We start from the raw sequence: 12,436 nt of genomic DNA, 5'->3' as shown, positions 1-12,436 counted from the left end.
CAATCAGAGTGTGAACCGTTAAGCCCCAATATGTCATTAACTAAGACTTTATAAATACTCCGTAAGCATTTTGTGGCGGATAGGAACACTGGCAGTAGTATTTGGTAATGTCCTCTAATGTAAAAGTGTTTTTCTGCGCTTTGAGCCAGACCTATTTTAAGCGCCCTCTTGTAATGCACGGAGAGAGATGCGGAGGGAATGGTAATGAATGGAGATGAATGGAAAAGATAGAGGACAGTTTGGGATGATATTTATGGGGTCTCGTTTATTCCATTCTGCAGATTCTACTTCCCTAAAGAGGTGTCATTTTCCTCTGTGCCAAAGTAGTTTTTGTTGAAAGCTTTCTATTACAAGATGTTCTAAAATACTCTGTCATATTTACAACAATACCAAATAGTATTTGGTATTGTCCTCTCTCTCCGTTTACTTTTCTACCACTCCTATTACCATGTCTCATCCTCCACTGTTCCACTATAGACCTTCACCCCAGACGCGTGCCAGCGGATGGGGGGGGGGGGGGTAGCGGAGAGAGACATCACTTGAGGAATGCATACAGGCTATAATTCTTATCATCATTACTGTCTGATAAAATACAGTGTGATATACTACCCTCCCAGGTTCTCTCCCCTCCCTTCCTATGCTCCCTAACAGGCTTACCTCAGTACTGTAGTACCCTAGTAAATGTCCTCCCACCTCTTCCTGTTGCCATGTTGGAAAACATGAAAGTGGTTTGTTAAACAGGTGAAGTTATAGTTGCCAGCCCAGTGACATCTATAGCCCACACATGCTGTGGTAAAAGACAGCTGCAGCGATTACACAGCACAACTACTGCACAGTGGAAACAAATACACCTGGCTGGGACCCACCACAACCTCCGCCAAGTTACAACCACAAATAATTACTACATTAGAGTGGAATTAATGCTATTCATAGCAAGACCTAATGCCAGAAATATAATAATTGCTCCCACAGTTGATTTCTTCAAACCAAGCTGCTTACCTATTGCAGATTCAGTCTTCCCAGCCTGGTGCAGGTCTACAATTTTGTTTCTGGTGTCCTTTGACAGCTCTTTGGTCTTGGCCATAGTGGAGTTTGGAGTGTGACTGTTTGAGGTTGTGGACAGGTGTCTTTTATACTGATAACAAGTTCAAACAGGTGCCATTAATACAGGTAACGAGTGGAGGACAGAGGAGCCTCTTAAAGAAGAAGTTACAGGTCTGTGAGAGCCAGAAATCTTGCTTGTTTGTAGGTGACCAAATACTTATTTTCCACCATAATTTGCAAATAAATTCATAAAAAATCCTACAATGTGATTTTCTGGATTTCTTTTTCTGATTTTGTCTGTCATAGTTGAAGTGTACCTATGATGAAAATTACAGGCCTCCCTCATCTTTTTAAGTGGGAGAACATGCACAATTGGTGGCTGACTAAATACTTTTTTGCCCCACTGTATATGTTATGGTATTCATTCAACTTACATTACTCTCCCTCCACCATGCCACCTTCCCTACTCCCCTACTACTACTCCTTAGAATATGCCCCCTCCTTCTGCCTTTGTCCAGAAAACACTGTATGACATATACCTCTAGAACTCATATCATCGGAACTGTCAAATAAAACCGCCAAATGATGGAGCGATATAGAGAGCAGAGGCTTAAGTGTACTCCCATGCTGCCAAAAGCATCACCCTCTTCATCCTCATCATAAAACGATGAAACTCCATCAGTCACACTCTGCCCCCAGCATAGATGCCCGCCAAATGCCAATAATACCATTGATACTCCACCACACGCTCAGCGGTATAAATAGACCCTTTGAATATAAATCTCCCCTTTGAGTCCTTATGTGAATATGCCCGCTTGGTGCTATAGTTGAATATATTTATGAAAATGTGAAAATGCCTGCATTATACGCAGGTTGACGTTGATTTTCATGAATCTTGCCCCGTATGCAGAACTGAGCTTTTTCCACTAGATGGGCCAGCTGCAAAGTCAAACTCGTCTGTATCGTAAAAATGAATGAAAATTTAAAAAATGAGCTTTTTGGTTTTAATTTAAGGTCAGGGTTAGGCATTAGGGTTAGCAGTGTGGTTAGGTTTTGATGACTTTGTGGCTGTGCCAGCTAGTGACCACACTTCAGAGCTGCCTCCAGGGCAAGATTCAAGACAATAAATTCCAACCTGCGTATTATACCATGGAGACTTTTATAGCTAAACAAGCACATGCTGATGTCTAGATAAAGATGTTTATTTGTATCACATACTGTATGTACTGTAGGTTATGCACTTAGAAATATAATTACTCATTGAATTGCAATACTAGATACAACTACAAACACTGAACATTTGGACTTTATTAGCCCACACAGGAGGTTAGGTTTAGGTCCTCATATTGAAGTTTATAGAGACCACAACTGATGTATAGAACAATCTTAAAATTATCTACTTTGGTTTAGAAAGAAGCATCATGAAACCTCTTAACACAATAAATTAATTTGGTGAAAATCACCTGTTTGGACCTAACTTGCTTACCTATTTTTCCATGTGGTTTCTTCCATGAAATGATGGAAGAAACCCCTTTGACTCAACTTAACCCACTCTCCCATACTGATATGCATGATTTTTTGGGGTGTGCAGCATCACATGTGAGTAATGTTATGGGTAATGAGACATGTACAGTGCATTCGGAAAGTATTCAGACCCTTTGACTTTTTCCACATTTTTTTACTTTACAGCTTTATTCTAAAATTGATTAAATTAATTGTTTTCCTAATGAATCTACACACAATAGCCCATAATGACAAAGCAAAAACTCTTTGCTATGAGACTCGAATTGAGCTCAGGTGCATCCTGTTTCTTCAACTTGATTTGAGTCCACCTGTGGTCAATTCAATTGATTGGACATTATTTGGAAAAGCCTGTCCATATAAGGTCCCACAGTTGACAGTGCATGTCAGAGCAAAAACCAAGCTATGAGGTCGAATGAATTGTCCGTAGAGCTCAGAGACAGGATTGTGTCGAAGCAAAGATCTGGGAAAGGGTACCAAAACATTTCTGCAGCATTGAAGGTCCCCAAGAACACAGTGGCCTCCATCATTCTTAAATGGAAGAAGTTTGGAACCACCAAGACTCTTCCTAGAGCTGGCCGCCCGGCCAAACTGAGCAATCAAGGGAGAAGGACCTTTGTCAGGGAGGTGACCAAGAACCCGATGGTCACTCTGACAGAGCTCCAGAGTTCCTCTGTGGAGATGGGAGAACCTTCCAGAAGGACAACCATCTCTGCAGCACTCCACTAATCAGGCCTTTATGGTAGAGTGGCAAGACGGAAGCCACTCCTCAGTAAAAGGCACGACAGCCTGCTTGGAGTTTGCCAAAAGGCACCTAAAGGACTGTCAAGCCATGAGAAACAAGATTGTCTGGTCTGATGAAACCAAGATTGAACTCTTTGGCCTGAATGCCAAGCTTCACGTCTGGAGGAAACCTGGCACCTTCACTACAGTGAAGCATGGTGGTGGCAGCATCATGCTGTGGGGATGTTTTTCAGCAGCAGGGACTGCGTGACTAGTCCGGATCGAGGGAAAGATGAACGGAACAAAGTACAGAGAGATCCTCGATGAAAACCTGCTCCAGAGCGCCCAGGCCTCAAACTGGGGCGAAGGTTTACCTTCCAACAGGACAACGACCCTAAGCAGCCAAGACAACGCAGGAGTGGCTTCGGGACAAGTCTCTGAATGTCCTTGAGTGGCCCAGCCAGAGCCCGGACTTGAACCTGATCGAATATCTCTGGAGATACCTGAAAATAGCTGTGCAGCGATGCTACCCATCCAACCTGACAGAGCTTGAGAAGACCTGCAAAGAAGAATGGGAGAAACTCCCCAAATACAGGTGTGCCAAGCTTGTAGCGTCATATCCAAGAAGACTTGAGGCTGTAATCGCTGCCAAAGGTGTTTCAAAAAAATACTGAGTAAAGGGTCTGAATACTTATGTAAATGTAATATATATATATATATTTTTTTTTTAATACATTTGCAAACATTTCTAAAAACCTGTTTTTGCTTTGTCATTATGGGGTATTGTGTGTACATTGATTGGAGAAAATAACAATTGAAAACGTTTTAGAATAAGGCTGTAAACTAAACATTTTTGGAAAAAGGGAAGGGACCTGAATGCTTTCTGAATGCACTGTATGTCAGACGTATGTCACACATCTATAGGTTGTAGATATCTCTGTGGTGTTGTGAGGGTCACCAAGCGCCATTAACACAACATGTTGCCTTTAACTCAAGGTTGTAGACGTGTTAAAGTGTCACGCCTGCTCCCTCTCCCCCTCCCTGGCACTCGAAGGCAACAGGCTCCCCAGCATTACGCACTCCTGCCACCATCATCACGCACACCTGCCTTCCCCTGGCATGCGCATCAGCAATTATTGGACTCAATCACCTGTGTCATTACCTCCCTTATATCTGTCTGTCCCAAGCTCTGTTCCCTGGTTCAGGATTAATGTTCGGATGTCATTGTGTTACCCGTGTGCTGACGCTGTTCCTGTCTTGTTCCATGTCTGTTCCTCATTAAATGTTCAACTCCCCATACCTGCTTCTCTACTCCAGTGTCGGCCCCTACATTAAAGAGCTTATAAGCAGGTATTTCAGAAGCCCTCTAACATTGGCTTAAGGGAAAGGAATCCTCACCAAGCATACTGTAGATGCATTACCGCAAGGCTAAAATATATAACTCTAATGGTAGTATAAAACAAACATATGTTCTTTTCAAGATATCACAGATTCAACTCTTTAAGACAACTCTTGCTAATGTATATACATTGTGACCTGGGTCAGTGATGAAATTAGCAAACACTTCAAAGATTAAGCCTTTGAAAGTGATGTATAAAATGAGGCCACACGTGGCAGTAGACTGTCTATGGCTTACTACTACTGTATCTGAGGGAAGAGAAGCACACAGAGAGAAGGAAGAGGGGGAAATGTCAAGAGAGATTAAGAACATTCCACGGAGGTTACCCTTCAAAAAGAGAGAGAGGGAGAAGTAGAGGGGGAGAGAGCTGAGAGAGTATATATATAACATAAATACTCAGGCTACCTGGTACGAATGTTAAAAGATTTGTCACATTGGCGTGTATAAGTGGCAGAGGAAGTCAGGCGCAGGAGAGTCAAAATAGAGTGTAGCATGGAGTACTTTAATAAAAGTCCCAGTAATTAGCTCCATAACACTCACGGAAAAATATAATACAAAATCTGGGTACGAAGACCCATCGCACACCTATACACAAAACACACAACACTTGACAACGAACAATCTCTGACAAACACATGAAGGGAAACAGAGGGTTAAATACACAACAGGTAATGAATGGGATTGACAACAGGTGTGTGGGAAGACAAGACAAAACCAATGGAAAATGAAAAGTGGATCGATGATGGCTAGAAGGCCGGTGAAGTCGACCGCCGAACACCGCCCGGACAAGGAGAGGTAACGACTTCGGTAGAAGTCGTGACATTACCCCCCCCCTGACGCGCGGCTCCCGCAGCGCGTCGACACCGACCTCGGGGACGACCCGGAGGGCGAGGTGCAGGGCGATCCGGATGGAGGCGGTGGAATTCTTTTAACATGGAAGGATCTAAAACGTCCTCCACCAGAACCCAGCATCTCTCCTCCGGCCCGTACCCCTCCCAGTCCACGAGGTACTGAAGGCCCCTCGCCCGACGTCTCGAATCCAAAATGGATCGAACAGAGTACGCCGGGACCCCCTCGATGTCTAGAGGAGGCGGAGGAACTTCACGCACTTCAGCCTCCTGGAGCGGGCCAGCCACCACCGGCCTGAGGAGAGACACATGGAACGAGGGGTTAATACGGTAATTAGTGGGCAGTTGTAACCTATAACATACCTCGTTCACTCTCCTCAGGACTTTAAACGGCCCCACAAACCGCGGACCCAGCTTCCGGCAGAGCAGGCGGAGGGGCAGGTTTCGGGTCGAGAGCCAGACCCTGTCCCCTGGTGCGAACACCGGGGCCTCACTGCGGCGACGGTCTGCGCCAATTTTCTGGCGCCTTATGGCACGCTGAAGGTGGACGTGGGCTGCCTCCCAGGTTTCCTCAGCGTGCCGAAACCAATTGTCCACCGCAGGAGCCTCGGTCTGACTCTGATGCCAAGGAGCCAGAACCGGCTGATACCCTAATACACATTGAAAAGGAGTAAGGTTAGTGGAGGAGTGACGTAGCGAGTTCTGGGCCATCTCAGCCCAGGGCACGAACTTCGCCCACTCCCCCGGCCGGTCCTGGCAATAGGACCGCAGAAACCTGCCCACATCCTGGTTAACTCTCCACCTGCCCATTACTCTCGGGGTGAAAACCTGAGGTAAGACTAACCGAGATCCCCAGACGTTCCATGAACGCCTTCCAGACCCTTGATGTGAACTGGGGACCCCGATCAGACACTATATCCTCAGGCACCCCATAGTGCCGGAAAACGTGTGTAAACAGGGCCTCTGCAGTTTGTAAGGCCGTAGGGAGACCGTGCAAAGGGAGGAGACGACAGGACTTCGAAAACCGATCCACAACGACCAAGATCGTGGTGTAACCCTGTGAAGGTGGAAGATCAGTCAAAAAATCCACCGACAGGTGCGACCACGGCCGTTGAGGAACAGGTAAAGGTTGAAGCTTACCTCTAGGCAGGTGTCTAGGAGCCTTGCACTGGGCGCACACCGAGCAGGAGGAAACATAAATCCTCACGTCCTTAGCTAAAGTGGGCCACCAGTACCTCCCATCAAGACAGCGCATCGTCCGACCTATCCCAGGATGACCAGAGGAGGGTGACGTGTGAGCCCAATAGATCAATCGGTCGCGGACAGCAGACGGAACGTACAGACGACCAGCTGGACACTCAGGAGGAGAGGGCTCTGCACGTGACGCCCGCTCAATGTCCGCGTCCAGCTCCCACACTACTGGCGCCACCAAACACGAAGCTGGGAGTATGGGAGTGGGATCCATGGACCGCTCCTCTGTGTCATACAGCCGAGACAATGCGTCTGCCTTGACGTTCTGGGAGCCTGGTCTGTAAGTAAGAGTAAACACAAAACGAGTGAAAAACATGGCCCACCTTGCCTGGCGAGGATTCATTCTCTTCGCCTGCCGGATGTACTCCAGATTGCGGTGGTCAGTCCAGATGAGAAAAGGGTGTTTAGCCCCCTCAAGCCAGTGCCTCCACACCTTCAAGGCTTCTACGACAGCCAACAGCTCTCGGTCCCCCACATCATAGTTTCGCTCCGCCGGGCTGAGCTTCTTCGAAAAAAAAGCACAGGGGCGAAGCTTCAGTGGCACACCCGAACGCTGAGAGAGCACTGCTCCTATCCCAGCTTCGGATGCGTCCACCTCTACCATGAATGGCAAAGAGGGATCCGGATGAGCCAACACAGGCGCCGAGGTAAACAGAGTCTTCAGGTGTCCAAAAGCCCTGTTCGCCTCAGCCGACCACTGCAAGCGCACCGGACCCCCCTTTAGCAGTGAGGTAATGGGAGCCGCAACCTGACCAAAACCCCGGATAAATCTCCGGTAGTAATTGGCAAACCCCAAAAAACGCTGCACCTCCTTTACCGTGGTTGGAGTCGGCCAATTACGCACGGCTGTAATGCGGTCGCTCTCCATTTCCACTCCTGAAGTGGAAATCCGATGCCCTAGGAAGGAGATGGATTGTTGGAAGAACAAGCATTTCTCAGCCTTGACATATAGATCATGCTCCAACAGGCGACCAAGCACCCTGCGCACCAGGGACACATGCTCGGCGCGGGTAGCGGAGTATATCAGAATATCATCTATATACACCACTACACCCTGCCCGTGCAGGTCCCTGAATATCTCATCTACAAATGATTGGAAGACTGATGGAGCATTCATCAACCCATATGGCATGACCAGGTACTCATAATGACCTGAGGTGGTGCTAAATGCCGTCTTCCACTCATCACCCTTCCGAATACGCACCAGATTATACGCACTCCTGAGATCCAATTTTGTGAAGAAGCGTGCCCCGCGCATTGATTCCATAACTGTATTTATCAGAGGTAGCGGGTAACTATATTTCACCGTGATTTTATTGAGACCTCGATAATCAATGCACGGGCGTAAACCACCATCCTTCTTCACAAAAAAGAAACTCGAAGAAGCGGGTGAAATGGATGGCTGAATGAACCCCTGAAGCAGGGATTCAGAGATATATGAATCCATAGCCACCGTCTCTGCTTGCGACAGGGGATACACGTGACTCCTGGGATATGCAGCGTCTACCAGGAGATCTATCGCACAATCCCCCTGTCGATGGGGTGGTAATTGAGTCGCCTTCTTTTTACAGAAGGCGAGTGCCAAATCGGCATATTCAGGGGGAATGCGCACGGTGGAGACCTGGTCTGGACTTTCCACCGTAGTAGCACCAACGGAAACCCCTAAACACCTACCTGAGCACTCTCGCGACCACCCCGTGAGAGCCCTCTGTGGCCAAGAAACAGTGGGGTTATGACACGCTAACCAGGGTAGACCTAGCACCACAGAATACGCAGGGGAATCAATAAGGAAAAGACTAATCTTCTCCTTGTGACCCTCCTGCGTTATCATATTCAACGGTGCGGTGACCTCCCTGATAAAACCTGACCCTAATGGTCGACTATCTAAGGCATGAATAGGAACAGGCATATCCACAGACACAATAGGAAGCCCTAAACTATGAGCTAAATTTGTATTAATGAAATTTCCAGCCGCGCCTGAATCTACTAGCGCCTTATACTGGGACTGCAGGGAAAAATCCGGAAAAGTGACAGAGACAAACATAAGTGCAACAGAGGGCTCTGGATGAGAATGGTGCCTACTCACCTGGGGTGATGCCAGAGTGCCCTGCCTGCCTTCTCTATTCCCAGAGGAACCAACCCGGCACCGACCAGCAGTGTGATCTCTGCGACCATAGATGGTGCTCCAGCGGGAACCCCCTCCGGTCTCCTGGCGCACCGTCCCTCCCAATTCCATTGGTTCGGGAGAGAGGGTGCGGGAGGATGGAACAACCAGACCCCGATCTAGACGTCCACGAGTAGCCAGCATGTTGTCCAGCCTGATGGACATGTCCACCAGCTGGTCGAAGTTAAGGGTGGTGTCTCTACAGGCCAGCTCCCGACGGACGTCCTCGCGTAGGCTACAATGGTAATGGTCGATCAGGGCCCTGTCGCTCCATCCAGCGCCGGCAGCCAAGGTCCTAAACTCCAAAGCAAACTCCTGGGCACTCCTCGTCCCCTGCCTCAGATGATAGAGGAGCTCACCCGCCGTTTTTCCTTCGGGAGGATGGTCGAATACTCTCCTGAAATAAAGGGTGAACTCCTCAAAATGGTCCAACGCCGCATTCTCCTCTCTACACACAGCGCTGGCCCACTCCCGGGCTTTCCCGGTGAGGCATGAGACGAGGGCGGAACTCTTCTCCCGGTCGGATGGTACTGGGGAGACCGTGGCCAGATATAAATTCAGTTTAAGGAGGAAACCCTGGCAGCCAGCAGTATCTCCGTTGTAACCCGTGGGTAGGGGTAAACGGATTTTGTTAGGTTCAGGTGGGGAAAACGCGTTAACGGTAAATCCCAGTTGTGGCAGTGGAGGCGCTGGAGAAACTCCCTGTCTCTCCCAGCGATCCATATTCTGGACAATACGATCCATGATGGCGCTCAAACAGTCAATCTCCTTTGCTTGTTCCATAACGCGCTTTTCCACCTCCATGGCCGTCGTGTCCTCTCCTGCTGACTTCATATATTATATGGTCAGAGATTCTGTCACATTGGCGTGTATAAGTGGCAGAGGAAGTCAGGCGCAGGAGAGTCAAAATAGAGTGTAGCATGGAGTACTTTAATAAAAGTCCCAGTAATTAGCTCCATAACACTCACGGAAAAATATAATACAAAATCTGGGTACGAAGACCCATCGCACACCTATACACAAAACACACAACACTTGACAACGAACAATCTCTGACAAACACATGAAGGGAAACAGAGGGTTAAATACACAACAGGTAATGAATGGGATTGACAACAGGTGTGTGGGAAGACAAGACAAAACCAATGGAAAATGAAAAGTGGATCGATGATGGCTAGAAGGCCGGTGAAGTCGACCGCCGAACACCGCCCGGACAAGGAGAGGTAACGACTTCGGTAGAAGTCGTGACAAGATTCTGTATATTCTGAGAAAGAATATGATATCCTTCTTAATCCATATAACCCTGTGAGTGAAGACGTGCACTTTCATTTACTGTATAGCATAGTTCAAATGCCCCCCCCCCCATGCATTTCCATTTCTTATTGAATGTTAAAGAACTTGCCATTTTGATTTGTCCCTAATTTAATCTGTAAATCTCAAATGATGATGATAATATAATGATGGATTTTTCCCAAAAAGATGAAGCACCACTTTTCAGAGCAGTGAGGCTGAGGCATGAATACAGAGGAAAGAAACTGTTCTATATCCTCCGTCATATATATATGTGACGGAGGATATAGAATAGTTGAAGTCGGAAGTTTAAATACACCTTAGCCAAATACATTTAAACCCAGTTTTTCACAATTCCTGACATTTAATCCTGGTAAAAATTCCTTGTCTTAGGTCAGTTAGGATCACCACTTTATTTTAAGAATGTGAAATATCAGAATAATAGTTGAGAGAATTATTTATTTCAGCTTTTATTTCTTTCATCACATTCCCAGTGGGTCAGAAGTTTACATACACTCAATTAATATTTGGTAGCATTGCCTTTAAATTGTTTAACTTGGGGCAAACGTTTTGGGTAGCCTTCCATAAGCTTCCCACAATAATTTGGGTGAATTTTGGCCCATTTCTCCTGACAGAGCTGGTGTAACTGAGTCAGGTTGGTAGGCCTCCTTGCTCGCACATGCTTTTTCAGTTCTGCCCACAAATGTTTGGGATTGAGGTCAGGGCTTTGTGATGGCCACTCCAATACCTTGACTTTGTTGTCCTTAAGCCATTTTGCCACAACTTTGGAAGTATGCTTGGGGTCATTGTCCATTTGGAAGACCCATTTGCGACCAAGCTTTAACTTCCTGACTGATGTCTTGAGATGTTGCTTCAATATATCCACATAATTTTCCTACCTCATGATGCCATCTATTTTGTGAAGTGCACCAGTCCCTCCTGCACCCCCACAACATGATGCTGACAACCCCCGTGCTTCACAGTTGGGATGGTGTTCTTCCTCTTGCAAGCCTCACCCTTCTTCCTCCAAACATAATGATGGTCATTATGTCCAAACAGTTCTATTTTTGTTTCATCAGACCAGAGGACATTTCTCCAAAAAGTACGATCTTTGTCCCCATGTGCAGTTGCAAACCATAGTCTGTCTTTTTTATGGCGGTTTTGGAGCAGTGGCTTCTTCCTTGCTGAGCGGCCTTTCAGGTTATGTCGATATAGGACTTGTTTTACTGTGGATATAGATCCTTTTGTACCTGTTTCCTCCAGCATCTTCACAAGGTCCTTTGCTGTTGTTCTGGGATTGATTTGCGCTTTTCGCATCAAAGGTTTCTGTACCAAGTATAAAGTTCTGCTTTTCTGATGTATCAAATACTTATGTCATGCAATAAAATGCTAATTAATTACTTAAAAATCATACAATGTGATTTTCTGGATTTTTGTTTTAGATTCCGTCTCTCACAGTTGAAGTGTACCTATGATAAAAATGACAGACCTCTACATGCTTTGTAAGTAGGAAAACCTGCAAAATCGGCAGTGTATCAAATACTTGTTCTCCCCACTGTATATACTGAACAAAAATATTAACGCAACAGGCAACAATTTCAAAGATGTTACTGAGTTAAAGTTCATATAGGGAAATCAGTCAATTGAAATACATTCATTGGGCCCTAATCTATGTATTTCACATGACTGGGAAAACAGATATGAATCTGTAGGTCACAGATACCTTAAAAAAAAGTAGGGGCGTGGATCAGAAAACCAGTCAGTATCTGGTGTAAGCACCATTTGCCTCATGCAGCGCAACACATCTCCTTCGCATAGAGTTGATCAGGCTGTTGATTGTGTCCTGTAGAATGTTGTTCCACTCCTCTTCAATGGCTGTGAAAAGTTGCTGTATATTGGCAGGAACTGGAACACGCTGTCGTACACGTCGATCCAGAGCAACCCAAACGTGCTCAATGGGTGACATGTCTGGTGAGTATGCTGGCCATGGAAGAACTGGGACATTTTCAGCTTTCAGGAATTGTCTACAGATCCTTGCGACATGGGGCTGTGCATTATCATCCTGAAACATGAGGTGATGGCAGCGGATGAATGACACAGTGGTGTAAAAATACTTTAAAGTACTACTTAAGTTGTTCTTTTGGGTATCTGTACCCTACTTTACTATTTTACTTTTACATTTTACTCCATAAATTT

The sequence above is a fragment of the Salvelinus fontinalis genome, chromosome 2 (genome assembly GCF_029448725.1).
Source record: "Salvelinus fontinalis isolate EN_2023a chromosome 2, ASM2944872v1, whole genome shotgun sequence".
NCBI classification, from domain to species: domain Eukaryota; kingdom Metazoa; phylum Chordata; class Actinopteri; order Salmoniformes; family Salmonidae; genus Salvelinus; species Salvelinus fontinalis.
This window is presented reverse-complemented; position numbering follows the sequence as displayed.